A 15134-nucleotide genomic window follows, 5' to 3' on the forward strand; every position below is an offset into this window, starting at 1 on the left:
TTAACTCCACCAGTCGGTTTCTCCATCACCACAGAGCAGATATCTTGTGACTGCTACATCTTGACTGCCATCTTGGACCATTTCTTGTAGATTTCTGAAGTAATCCTCCATGGTTTGTCCTCTTCCAGTAGCTTCAACTATCTCACAGCCCCATGCCTTCTCCAGCTTATCCCTGCTCCTAAGTTTTCATTCTTACTCGGCTATGATCCCACTTTTACTCTCCATCTTTCAAGGCTTCCCTTATTGCTTCCTGGTTTCCTGTTCCCTAAATTAGGTCACTGTCTTTTTTTTTTTTTCTAAACATATGTCTTTAACTTGAACTTTCTGCCCTGCTGTCACTGACCTTAATGTGTAAAGGAGAGAAAGATACCAGCAAGGGATGTTTTTCAACTCTGAAATGAAGGCATTGTTACTTGCATAATTGTGAAAAAGAAATTTGTACTTGTTAATGACTGATTAGTTTTACTGTTTTAAGTGCATGACTGGTAACAAATGCCAGTGCTATCCTGCTGAAAAAATAATAGAATTTACATTGAATGCATTATGTGAAAATAGCATATTTTTCACCGACTGCAGTAAAAGAAAAGATGAATTGCGCCGTGTGTCTTTTACAGGCTCCAGAATCCTTTGAGGATGTTGCTGTTACTTTCTCAGCAGAGGAGATGAAGATGTTAACAAAACAAGAGAAGGAGCTTTATAAGGAAGTGATGCTAGAGAACTATGAAACCTTAGTTTCAGCAGGTAGGTCTTGTCCCATCTTAAGGAGTGGTCTTTGTTCTGAGGGTTATGAGTACATTATTAAAATGCTGTGCTGAGGTGCCGTATGTGTTTATTTGCTACCTGAGTAAGTGATCCAGTTACTATATATATATATATATATATATATATATATATATATATTTATAGCCTTTTCCTTGTGGCTTAATTTATGACTAAAATGGTCCTCAGTGACTGGGAAGTTAATGCACAATGCATCCAAATACAGAAATAAAAGGAAAATCATACCCTGGTGCCTCATTCTACATTCCTGCCATTTATATGAATCAAGTGGGCAGTTTATAGGCTGCAGTTCAGTTAGAATGTTTTTAAGAATTTTTTTATTTATGTAACATATTTAGAATGTATACACAGAAAGGAAGAAATTCAACATCCCATCCAGTTATACAATGTTAAGAATATTCTATTGAATCATAAATGTAATCTTACACAGTTAACACGTTATTCCGGCCCCAAAATCCGGACAACACCAAGAAAGGAGGGGGGGTGTCCATATTCATAAAGGACACCCACACCTCAAGGTTGGTGGCAACGCACGATGCATCGGAGACCATCCAGGTGCAATTAACCATAGGCAAGACTGCTCTGCAATTTGTAGCATGTTACAGGCCACCCTCTCAAACTCAGGAACCTCACATGGCCTTCCTGAAAACATTGGAGGGGATAAATGTATCTCCAAACACCATCATACTAGGTGACTTCAACTACCCTAATATAGACTGGGAACACTACTCAAGCCCGAACACTCTAACCCAAAGATTCCTGGAGTTCATAAACTCAAATGCCATGGAACAAATAGTCACCATCCCCACAAGAGGAGAAAACATACTTGATCTCATCATCACGAACATGGGATCAAAATGTTCAACACCGGAAGTATACCCCTCACTGGTGAGATCAGATCATAAACTAATCTCGCTGGAGGTCCTCATCCCGCCCCCACCTGAAACAAAAAAGACCACAGTGAAAAACTTCTCAAAAGCCGATTTCACACTTCTAAAAACTAGTGTGGTCTCCTTTAAGGCCCCTGAGCCAGTGGTAAACATTACTCAAACCGCTGAATCACTTACAAATGCCTTCTACCAGCACCTACAGGACTGCATGGATCAGGCAATCCCAAACAAAACTAAGACTCTCTGTACCAAAGGCAAGCATCCAGTCTGGTGGACCCCAGCCATAAACAAGCTCTACAACAAAAGGAGGAAGCTACTACAAGATAGAGCAAAATCCTTGAAAGGTAAGACACCTTTGATCATTATAAGTAAAAAACTAAGAGCTCTCATAAAATCATCCAAGGCAAATTTTGAGAGAAAAATCGCCAAGGACTCTAAAGACAATCATAAGGCCTTCTTTAGCTATGTTAGAAACCTAGGAGGAAACTCCCAGATATGCTCAGAATTAGTTCAAAATGATGTGAAAATTACTGAACCTACACACATTGCCAACATACTGGCTGACAGGTTCAGTGCAAACTTCTCCCCCAAAAGGAGAGATATCTATTCCAGAGGATTGTAGCCCCCCAAACATCTCCAACACCCAGGTGAGAACTGCCCTCACTAAGGCAAAAAACACAGCATCCATGGGACCGGATGGTGTCCCCAGCTGTCTGCTTCACGAACTCAACGAGGAATTAAACCCACAGTTAGGACAGCTGTTTAATCTTAGCCTCACCTCAGGATACGTACCCAAGGAGTGGCGCACGGTGACTGTGGTCCCACTTCATAGGGCGGTGCCTCCACAGACCCTGGAAATTACCGCCCCATTAGCTTGACAAGCCTTATCTGCAAAGCCATGGAGAGGATCATAATGGAACTCATAAATAAAGACATAGGGAACTTGCAGACTTTGGATCCAACCCAGTTTGGCTTTGTCAAAGGCAGATCCTGCCTCTTAAACTTGGTTGACTTTTTCGATACAGTCACGAAGGCCATTGATGAGGAAAGGCAGTCCATACAGCCTACCTCGACCTGGCAAAGGCCTTTGACACAATACCCCACTCAGGTATCATCGAAAAACTCATCAGCTTGAATGTAAACCCATACATCACAAGATGGGTTGCAAACTGGCTAAGTGACAGAACCCACAGGGTCAGAGTTGCTGGAGCCATGTCAGACTCAAAGCCTGTCACAAGTGGTGTCCCACAGGGCTCAGTCCTGGGTCCACTCTTGTTCGGCATCTACTTTTCTGAAGTACAAGCAAACACAGGAGGGTTATGGCTGACAAAGTTTGCAGATACTGCAAACTGGGCCATAGTCGAAAACACATCTGACACAGATATCCTCCAGAAGGGCCTCACAGAAACGGATAACTGGTGCCAGAGCCATGGCCTGAAGTTAACGCCAAAAATGCATAGTCATACCCTTCGGGAAAAAAAAACAAGTAAACCAGGGAAACTTAAAATACAAAATTTAAAGGGCAACTTTTTCTTTAATCAAATCCAAAAAAAAAAAAAAAAAAAAAAAAAAAAAAAAAAAAAAAAAAAAAAAAAAAAAAAAAAAAAAAAAATAAAAGAAAAAAAAAAAAAAAAAAAAAAAAAAAAAAAAAAACAAAAGAAAAAAAAAAAAAAAAAAAAAAAAAAAAAAAAAAAAAAAAAAAAAAAAAAAAAAAAAAAAAAAAAAAAAAAAAAAAAAAAAAAAAAAAAAAAAAAAAAAAAAAAAAAATAAAAAATAAAAAAAAAAAAATAAAAAAAAAAAAACAAAAATAAAAGAAAAAAAAAAAAAAAAAAAAAAAAAAAAAAAAAAAAAAAAAAAAAAAAAAAAATTTTTTTTTTTTTTTTTTTTTTTTTTTTTTTTTTTTTTTTTTTTTTTTTTTTTTTTTTTTTTTTTTTTTTTTTTTTTTTTTTTTTTTTTTTTTTTTTTTTTTTTTTTTTTTTTTTTTTTTTTTTTTTTTTTTTTTTTTTTTTTTTTTTTTTTTTTTTTTTTTTTTTTTTTTTTTTTTTTTTTTTTTTTTTTTTTTTTTTTTTTTTTTTTTTTTTTTTTTTTTTTTTTTTTTTTTTTTTTTTTTTTTTTTTTTTTTTTTTTTTTTTTTTTTTTTTTTTTTTTCATAAGGCTTTGGGATAAATTAAAAAAACCCAAATGGGTAAATTAAACCAAAAGAAAAGCCCCCAATTGTTAGTTTCCCCTGAAATCTACCCATACACTGTTTTTTTATATTTCCCCTGATCCTCCCCAAACATCTCCAATAAACCACCAAACCCAACCCCCCCACCTGTGATCTCATACCCCAGAATACCCCATACAGTGTTCAAACTTTCCCTATCCCCCTTTTAAATTTTCCCTTTTTCTTATTCCCCCCAAAATTTTGAAAATTCAAACCATAGCCTATTTCCCATAATCACCCATCTCAATGAACTTTTCCTTAACCCAATCTTTTCTTCAAAAAAAAGCCCCCAAACCCCTGCCCCTCAAAGTGGCCCAAAAATCCTATCTCAAAACCCCAAGCTACCCTTTCCCAAAATTTTCTTCTACTAAACCCCTCACTCTTAACCACCCCAAGGGACCCATCTTAACATCAATAAACCCCAAAACTCAAATGTTTCTGCTTACAAGCCCTAATCCAAACCTAAAAAAAAAATTAACCCTTCCTGGTTCCCATAACCACCCGACATTACAGCTTTTTGAAACCTGGCGAAAACCTATTAAAAGTAGCCTCCCCAGGTTTAAAATCATTCAAATACAAGACAAAAAAGGAGGGGGAAGCAATTTTAACCCCCCATTTCTCCAACCCAATAAAAACCCAATTTTAAAGTAAATTTAAATAGGTTTACTAAAAATCCAAACCCAAACCGTATGTACTGCCCTCTATATTCCCCGTGTAATATCTCCTTAAAGATCCCCCTGGCCCCAATATAAAAATTAAACCTATATATTTGTGATCCCAAATCAACTGAAGTACTATTAACTCTGAAGCCCGTCCCACACAAAACCTGTACAATTCTAACTAATAAATTTAGAAAAATAAAATTACATCTGGTAATCATTAGGACCTCAACCAAAACCTTAAAAATTAAATTTATTTTAGCATCATACCCTTTCTGCCCCCTCCCTTCTGTTAAAAAACCCCACTAATAAACCCCCGCTTCTTTCAATTTAACTTTATAAAGCTTAAAATATGACGGGTTCCCTAAAACCCCACAGATATGATTTTCCATTTTACCCATTATTCCAAACCCTTTAATCCCCCCCCAACCAAACCATAAAACCCAATCCCTGCCCATTTAAAATCTAAACTACCTTCACCACCATTTTTCCTCATTTTCATGATGCATACAAACTATACCCCCTTTCCCCCCCTTCTACCAACCCCAACATCAACCACCCCCCAATCCTTTCTTAAGCCCCCCCCCCATGCATAAAAAGACTTTCAAATCAAACCCTTTGAAACCCAAACTTTCCCCCCACCTTCCTCAAACAATCTGCAAAAAATTGCCTATATTCTTTTCTTAAAAAGTAAGAAAACAGATTCCCTTTTCTGGATCTTACACCTCCTCTAAAAAAGGTGGAAAATATGATAAAATTATCCTTTTCCACCCTTTCCCCTCTTTTAAAAAAGGGAAAACAAAAAGGAAACTCATCACAATAAACTAAATTTTCTTAAAAATGCTTGTTACGCCCATACTGTTTCCCTTTTTTAAACCCCTGAAAATTTCAAAATTTTTCCCACTTTATTTTTAAGATTAAAAATTTTAAAAAAGTTTAAAAAAATATAATTAATTTATAATAATTAATTTTTAAATTTAAAAAACACTTGATAAACACTAAAAAATTTTAAAAAATTAAAAAAATTTTTTTTTTAAAAATTTTTAATTTTTAAATAATTACATTTAATTTATCAGATTTTCACATAGTTCATATATCATACTCATAACAATTATTTTAAACATTTACCTGTATTCACTCATGATTTTTACCTACCTTTAATTTTTTTCTTTTATCACCAATTTTAAAAAAGGGTAAAAACCATCCCTTAAATCAATACATAAAATTTATTTTTTTTCATTTATTCAAAGCACAAACCCCTTTTAACTCATTTTTATACACATTCAATATTTTTTATGAAACTTTTTAAGGTAAACCTTATAATTATTATATTAAAGTAATATAATTATTATTTTTTTAATTTTTTTTTAATTCACCATAAAATTATTAAATTAAATTGCATTATATACTGAATTTAAATTAACTAATACATTTTGACCACGGGGACCGCATTATTTTAATGGAATTTTACACACAATCCTATACTTTTATTAACATGTTAAAATAAAAATTCCTTACATTAATTTTATTTCCCCACATGCATATGAATTTTTTTTTAAAGGGGTTTTTTTTATTTAAATTATAATAACATATTACTCATCGTTCTTTTTTTTAGAATGGATTAACAGTCCATTGATTACATCATTTGAATAACATTATTTAAATGACGGAAATGGATCTTATTTAAAAGCAACCCAAACAATTATACCTTTTCCTTTTTTCGTAATTTTTAAAAAATTTTTATTCCACACAGCTTTTTTTGGGATTTTTTTTCTTAAGGGTTGTGTTTTTATTTGGTTATATGCCTCATTTCTTGTCGTTCCCCTATTTAGATTGTAAAGGGCTTTGAACCATTAAACCCCCTATTAATCCCAATACTCTCATTCTCCCACACCTTCCATTTTCCGCTACTTTCCAATGCCAAACAAGCTTAATGGAAAAACTTAATTTTTCCCTTCCCCACCACCCACGTTGTCCCCACAAGGTTCTGTTCTTGGCCCTCTTTTCTTCAACCTATTCATTAACAACTTTCACCAATCCATCCCAGACTCCTCTGTCATCCAGTATGCAGATGACTCGACAATCATCTGCTCAGCCTTCTCCTGAGCTCCTAGCAAAAACTCAACTAGCCTTCTCCAAAACAGAAACCTGGATGTAGTCTAACCATCTGGCACTAAATGCAAATAAAACCAAACTAATTTCCCCCCCCTTCCAAACACTCCATTGACAAAACCACATTCACCATACAGAGCCAAAACAATGCAATTCTTCCCAGCACCAAGCTTCTTGGCATCATTATTGATGAAGAACTAAAATATGACACCCACGTCCACTCCACAGTCAAGGAAATCCACCAAAAGTTAGGTGTCCTCTACAGGCACAAGCACTTCCTAAGCCCCTCTACCTCTCAAACTCTTGCATCCACCTTCCTACTCCCCTCTGTCATGTAAGATGCCCCTCTTTTCACCAATCTCCATCTTGGCCTTCGGTCCAAACTTGAATCCTGCTACCACAAGATCTCCAAATTTGCAACCAATTAAAAAAACTCATCCTACCACTGCTACTTCCTCCTCACCCTCAACTGGCTTGAACTACCCAACTACCTCAGTTACCTACAACTCACCATTGCCCACAAGCTCATCTTTAAACCTGTCAACTGCCCAGCTCTTGCTACTTCTTAAAACCTTACATTCCCAACTGCTCACTCAGCTCCAGAAACTAAAATCTCTTTCAGGTCCACAAACCTGTACAACCTCCTGGCCATCTACTGCTGTTCCACTCCTTAGCTAAACAGTGGAACTCTCTCCCCACACACCTGTGCAACCTACCTAACCATACAAATTTCAAATCTCAGCTACTTTTCTCATCTTTCTTCCAAATGGGAATGCCCTTGCCATGCTCCAACTTAACCCCCAATTCCAACCTGCACTGACTAATCCAACTACCTCTACTATTACTTCATCCCACACAAAACAATCCCTCCCCATACTAAAAACAATTTTTCTCTCTAATATTTGTTGTACTATACTCTCCAATCTCAAATATACTATTACCCTCTCCATATATAATATTTTCCTAACCTACTAATGGCTAGTAGCTATATATTTTGAAATGTTAAACCTACAATTAAGTTTATAACAAAAATATTCACTTTATGTAAATGTTGAAATTTCTGTATTGAATTATGTCTTTTCATTTTTCTAACATTGTGACAAGCCAATTGCAAATATGGAGTTTATCTGTAAATGTTTAATTAGCTGTATGAACTATTTCCTTTTGTAACATGTGAAATGTAACTTGCAATTATTGTGGAGCTTTTCTCCCCGGGCCTCCACTGAAAACGGGCTCTTCTTGGCCCAGTGGACTTCCCCGATCATCAAACTTTAAATAAACAAATAATATAAGTTGAAGTGAAACAATAATCACTGCTAGAAGGAAAGAACTACTTTAAAATGTAATTAATATAACTGGATATGAATAATATATACAAAACTGAAATTCTGCTACTCCTGAACAAATTAAATCTTTTATGTTATTCTAGCACTTTGTAATTCTTTTGGTAAACATGCTTTAAGTATGGAACTGTGGAAGACTAAGAGAACATGTTTTAATCGTGTTCTTTGGAAGAATAATGTGTGTGTGTGTGTGTGTGTGTGTGTGTGTGTGTGTGTGTGTGTGTGTGTGTGTGTGTATATATATATATACACACATGTTATGCTTCCAAAGAACAAGATTAAAACGTGTTCTCTTAGTGTTCCACAGTTCCATACTTAAAGCATGTTTATATAATATATATATATATATATATATATATATATATATATATATATATATATATATGATTTTTTTTTTTTTTTTAATGTGTAGGTTACAAGATCCCCCCAGAGGCATTGTTAGTGCTACTTAAAGAAGATAATGCTGAACTGCAAGTGAATGACAAGAAGGCGATAAACAGAACAGAACACAAGAATAATTTTAAAGAAAAGCCAGACAGTAAGTGAACAGCTTATTAATGATACATGTTTATGAAATTTTCTATTTTTTTGAAAATATATATGTACAGTAAAAGAATGAAGGCAAACCTCTCAAAATATGTTAATCTGGGCAAAATGCCTGTGTATGAAATATATGTGTGTGTGTGTGTTTAGGGGTTGAGGATGGCTGTACATGTACCTTATTTTTTAATATAAAAAAATATTCTTAAATTAATGATAGCTCTAAACTGGGATTTAATAAGTATGGTAGAAAGCAAAAGGACATGTAGGACAAGATTATTATTTTTTTTAATAATAGCTCATAAAAAAATCCTACTTTGTGTTGTCTAGTAAGTTGAATTAACAATGATTTTCATGCAGTTTGGCATATAGACCAGGTTACTTATACATTAGAGAGCAGACTCCATAAACCCTACATGTTAGTGCACTGTTTTGTATTCAGCAAGCTGTTCTACATAGTGTAGAGTCGTGCAACCACTGTAAACCCCGTGCTATGCTAATTACAGCATAAGCAGCTGAATTGTATGCTAATCAACCAATCCAAGTGGTGGTGCTATTTGATAAAATATAATGCAAACCTGTAGATTCAGTGCTGGTTTTCCCTGCAAATTCCAAAACCTATTGGAATATGTCCATGGAAAGGGGTTTACACAGAAAAAATGTTAGGGACTGCTGTTGCTTTAATTTATGTGTATATGTAACAGGCTAAAGTATATGCTGCTGCTAATAGACCATGGCCAATAAGAAGAGTTTTTTCAAACCCCGGTTAACTTATCACAATGTGTATGAGGTGGAAATTGCAGACTGCTAGAGAGTAGATACAGCCACACTACAGGAACTCTGCAATCTCTTTCATCCTAGACTCAGACCCAGGTCAAACTGAAGGGAACCAATACCAATAAAAGTATGTGTAGCACTTAGAATTATAGCTAGAGGATCCTGTCAGAGGATCCTGTCAGAAAGCAACAGGGGAAATCCTGGGGGTGTCGCAGCTGCCCACATTCAGGATCCTCCCATCAGTTCCTGAATGCTGTGTTCCATCATGTGAGTTACCACATATATTTTCCCCATACTCTTGAGGACAAGGCCACAATTACATGAGTTCTACATTGTAACACACCAACGTGAAGTACTAGGTGCAATAGATTTGTACACATATAGAAATCAGGGTACCACCTGGGGAACAGGGAAGGTTCTACATAAATAGAAAGGGTTTCCACTCCATTAACTGCCAATTCATGTGTAATGCTAGGTGAATCCTTTTGAATGTATGTGCTGGCTACCCAGGCAGTTACCATAACTCACATCTGGCATACCTCCCAACTGTATCAGATGTTCACTAGAGGTGAAATCCCACAGAGTCATTTACTGGTGAATGCAGGTTATGCAGTGGAACCATGGCTGATGACGCCCATCAGAAATGGATACACACACACACACACACACACACACACACACACACACACACACACACACACACACACACACACACACACACACACACACACGCACACACACACATTGAAGAATGCCATAATGAGGCACATGCTCAAACCAGAAATAATATAAGTGCATGAATTTGGGCTGCTGAAGTCATGATTCCACTGCCTAGGTATCTCTGTGGGAGCTAATTTACTGGGGGATGCAGGTTATGCACTGGAACCATGGCTGATGATGCCCATCAAAAGTGTGCACACAACCACTGAAGAATCCCATAATGAGGCAACATGTCCAAACCATAAATATCATAAGAGCGTGAGTTTGGGCTGCTGAAGTCATGATTCTGCTACCTAGGTACATCTGAGGGAGCCCTGCAGTACTGTACATGTACTGAAATCTTCGTCTGTGCCATACTTCACAACATCATCCTGAGAAAACATTTTCAGCAGGATCAACAAGGGGATGGGGCACATGTCCCTTGACCAATGGCAAGGTCACCACAGCCACACACAGGTAAGGAGTCAGGGGGGAACCAGCAGCTGTAGGTGTGCTGTATATGCCCTCATGTTGGTTAAGAGGCCATGCATTTCAAATTCACCCACCACCTAAGGGGCTAAAACCTTCATCCTACACACATACATATAATAACATTGATGCCAGGCAATGCTCGGAACCTTTACCCACCCATGTAATGGCTGTGTACTCCTAGCATCAGACAGACTCAGCCCTAAACTAAAACTGCAGCAACTGCTGGATTTACAAGGTAAGTGATGAATGACATATCCTTGCATGTTACTTCGTAATGTAAGTAAGTAAAAGGTGGGTGATTTGTACAGCAATGACTTTAACATGTGACAGCAGAGACTTGTGTGAAGACATATGTCCTCTATCAAGTAATAGGCCTCAGGCATCAAAGATTCACACATTCAAACATCTCAAAAGTACTGATGGTCACCAAAGGTCCTCAGTTTGGCCTCATACTTTCATTCTGGAAAAAATTAATGAGGTTAGAAAGTCATGAAACGTATTTCAGTTTCAGACTGCACAACCATCAGAAGATTATTAAAAATACTGATACAATTTTTTTTTTTGATTGTAATGCCAAAATATGTCAGAAGTGCAGTTAGCAAACCAACATCACAAACACAAGTATACTAAGCACTAAGTTAGCTATGCACCTTGATTATAGAAACAAATCTTGCGTATCCCTGAATCCAAAATATAGAAAACAAGGATATGGCACAGTTGTCATCACTTGCACCGGGTGTTGAGTGTGTGGAGTCAGGAAGCCTAGGCTTACAAAAAAGGTAAGTGAGTATGTGTGAGTAAAAAGTAGAAACGGGCAGATATTTGGATAAAGTAACAAATAGCCAGTGAGACAGAATGAGCTTTAAGCTTCATGGCTGAACCATGTAACTGTTGTGCATGTGTGTTTGTATGGGTCCTGTAGGTGAAACAGGTGTGGTAAGTCTCTACATGAACACAGCCAAGCTCTGTGCTAGCTCTACATCTTGGTATGTTGGACAGGTATGAGCCATGCATGGTAGAGGTGGCCATGCATGGTAGAGGTGGCAGTTAATCACTGTACCTGACCATGAGAAGTGGCTCTGCCAGGAGTTGTACTGGCATGTTCCCTCCCATGCTCAAATGCATTGCTGATACCTGAGCACGACTGATGTCTGCTGGATGAACTCCCCTCTTGAGGACGTCCAGGATCATGACTATGTGGACTGCCTCATCTGAGCATGGATACCTCAACCATTGATGGAGCAGTGGAAGTAGTGCCACTATGGAAGCATGATTGGGCATAGCCACTTCAGCTAACATCAGACAGAGTAGCTGACCTATGCCCATGTGGATGCAGACGTTAAACATAAGCACTGCATGTTACAACATGTCATTGATCTGATCCATGGAATCGGCAACATGGTGGAGGCAGTCACGTATGTTAGCCTGTGCCACATCTACAGCCCTAAGCATTTCTCTGGAAGACCTATTGGAATGTGCTTGTACCTCCAGGATGGCCCTAAACATGCATTGAGTGACATGGGAAGACCTACCTGGATCAAGTGGAGGATGGATAGCAGGCCTCCTCTGAGCACCCCTAACAACCCTCCTTCATGGCACCTCACTCACAATTGGCTATGGCCAGAGTCCGTATGTACTGAAGCTGCAGTAACCACTCTACCCTGGTTGTGTCTCACCCTCCACCTGTCAAATGACTAAGAGCTCACTGGAATGGTTGGCACAGGCCTACTAGTTGTGTCCGATGGAATTATAGGGGATGGCTGAATGTCAGTGTTAGATTCAACATCTGTTTGACTGCCATCTTCATCAGAGTCTGCTGGTACTCTGCCATCATGAAGTAGGAGTCCCATACTTCCACTGTCATGATCAACTGTGATAAGCAACAAACACAGGAAAGAATTAATACCTGCACTACTATAGTCCAATATATGCTAACAAGCTAACAGTGGTGTCACTGTGATAGACAGTACAACAATACACGCAACAGTCCTGACATCCACATCATAAACTAAATATTTCTGTGAACTGCTCATCAGTACTGACATAAAAATTTTTGGCTTACCATATACAGATGATTGTAGGCTCCCTATGACGGATGGTCCTGGAAGAAGTTATGCAAAATGTAAGGACACAGTCATCACCATGATCAGTAATACAGAGGGCTAAAACGTTTCGCCTTTTGTATGTCAATTAATGATGCTGTTAAAAATTGCATGACACAACATCTCCAAGCCCATGCGTAATCAACCAGAATGTGTTGTTAACTGTATCAGTCTACAACTATTCCCTCCCAAATGAAATTTAATGTTTAAGATAACTTAAGTCAATATTTTACTGTACAAGAAGTATTTAATAATTGAGATAAGTAACCCATCCTGGAAGCTCCTCCTGGGACATGCTTGTCCTCCCTGAAACTGCAGTACCAACATCAGTGACATGCTTTTGTGCACTTTCCATTGAGCTGTCTGAATCCCGGACAGTGGACAGGAACTCTTCATTTGGTGTCTCCTCAGGGCCGATGAAATCATGTTAGGGGACCGTATGATACACCTGTCATATGTCCTGCTGTAGCCACATGCTGCATTCACATCAGCCACTATCTGCTGACAAATTTGGATTCTGACATACATATACCCATATCCCCTCTCAAGCAGAAAGGCACCATGTCACCTAAATGCTTCTACAATGACTTAATTCTCAAGGTCACTGAAGGAGGGTTTGCAGGATTGGGATGCCTGGGTGCCATACTGCTAGCTGACAGAAAACACAAAAGAAGGATAATACACAAGAATCACATAAATAAAAGTCCTGCTTAGATATAACTCATAAAAGGTAGTATTTCACTATTGCCCACTGGAGAAACATAAAAGATCCAAAATATTCAAATATATAAAAAAGGGAATTGTGTGGTTGTACCATATTATAATCACACACAAAGGAAGGTTTGATGCAAAACAGGGAGAGTAATAATAGCAAATTTTGTTTGTGCCACCATAGAAATGCAACTTTGCTCCTCTATTCCCAAAGAGGCAAATGACCCAGTTTACTAACAAAGCATCAGTGAACTACTATGTGCTATCACATAAACTGTTTCTGAAACATGTACACATTTACCACAGAGCATTCCATTTTATGCAATTTCCAGTCTTATCTGTCTGCAGCCAGCACTCCCCTAGAGGTATGCCTGGGTCATTTTAGAAGGCTGACTCCCCTAGAGGTGTGCCTGGGTCATTTTAGAAGGCTGACACCCCTGCATTATTGACGGTGTAGGACATTTACATTTCAAGAAAATAACCATTAAAGAGTGTGAAACAGTTGTAACATTAGCACTTGTGATGAAGGTTAGTAAGGCTGTGTATCTCAGAAAGTAAAATTCCCTGACAAACACACTATGCCATCGGTATACTTTTAAGAAATGTATACAAAGAAAAGTAGAGATATATGCATTATCAAATGCTATATATAACATAGAAAAACATATTTTTCATGGTGACATTTCAGCATATCCAGTATATAGCTGAGAAAGGCAAGAATACCTTATCAAGATCAGTTGTTTGCTGTGCAAATAAATTCCTAAGTAATATCTTTGTTTGCGTTATCCACATAAGCAAGTCTCCTCACCTTCAGGTTCCATAGCTACACAGTTCCTTTTTATAGTGTGCATTCAGGGCTGTGAACATGGTGAAGATGCAAATGAGGTGTGAACTCATTAGAATTTCTGAATCCCAAAATAATTGGCTCCATGTAGAAGATGTAAATGTAATGCAGGCACTCCCTCAGTGTCTGTTGCTAATGGATTGCTACTGTGATTGATTACTGGTACAGAGAAGGAAAACACAAAAGCAATTCAGACTCCCTATTCTCCAGTGGGTGCATTAGCCAGGTTAGACTTGCAAAGTACTGAAGTAATTATACCAAGGTTTTGAATGTAACTAACCAGCACACATTACAGTTTCTGTTCAGTAACATCCAACCTCCCCTTCATTTCTTGACAACTATATATTATTGCCATTTAATATCCTCCCACATTTTAAGAACAGTTATACAGAATGCTTTACAAACTGCATGTCTTGGATTACTGGTCAGATAAGACAAGCATGAGCAACAAAGATAGGGAGATAAGATAGAGCTACATATATATCAAGCAGTAGTCATAAATGGTTGTGTGATCACTCGGTGTACTACATCTGAAAATAAGAAATGTACAAACAACTGTTGTATGTCTTGCTAGCACTGCAGATGGTGATGCATTTGGTTGTATGCATAATTTCCATTATCTGCTGTAAAGCTGTTTCTGTAGCAAAGAGGGATAAGCCACTATTGCTGTGTTTTTGAAGGTTCATTGGAGTGAGAGTTCAAATCCACACCTGTGTAAAATATTTCATATATATACCAACATAATTTTTGTAGTGTTTATTTAATAGATTTATTTTCTTTATTTCTCCTAATTTTCCCTTTTTCTAATTTTTATGCCAGTATTTGAGTAGTGCATGGCTTAGTGCAAATAAGGGAAATGGAGGAATACAGTGAATGCCATCTTTAGCTTGCCTATCTTGTTGGCAGGATGCTTAGCAGAGCCCAAACCTGGAGTGTTGGCCCACACAGGAAGCAGACACAATGCCTCTAAACAGGGCAT

General features: G+C 37.3%; 1 pseudogene; it reads left to right on the plus strand.

Moving 5' to 3' along the window:
* Positions 1-587: 587 nt before the first annotated feature.
* LOC122814432 overlaps positions 588-15134 on the plus strand; it is a 43430-nt pseudogene continuing 28883 nt past the window's right edge.

This window comes from Protopterus annectens, chromosome 10.part0, assembly GCF_019279795.1.
Source record: "Protopterus annectens isolate FY-2018-M chromosome 10.part0, PAN1.0, whole genome shotgun sequence".
In the NCBI taxonomy this organism is placed as follows: Eukaryota; Metazoa; Chordata; order Ceratodontiformes; family Protopteridae; genus Protopterus; species Protopterus annectens.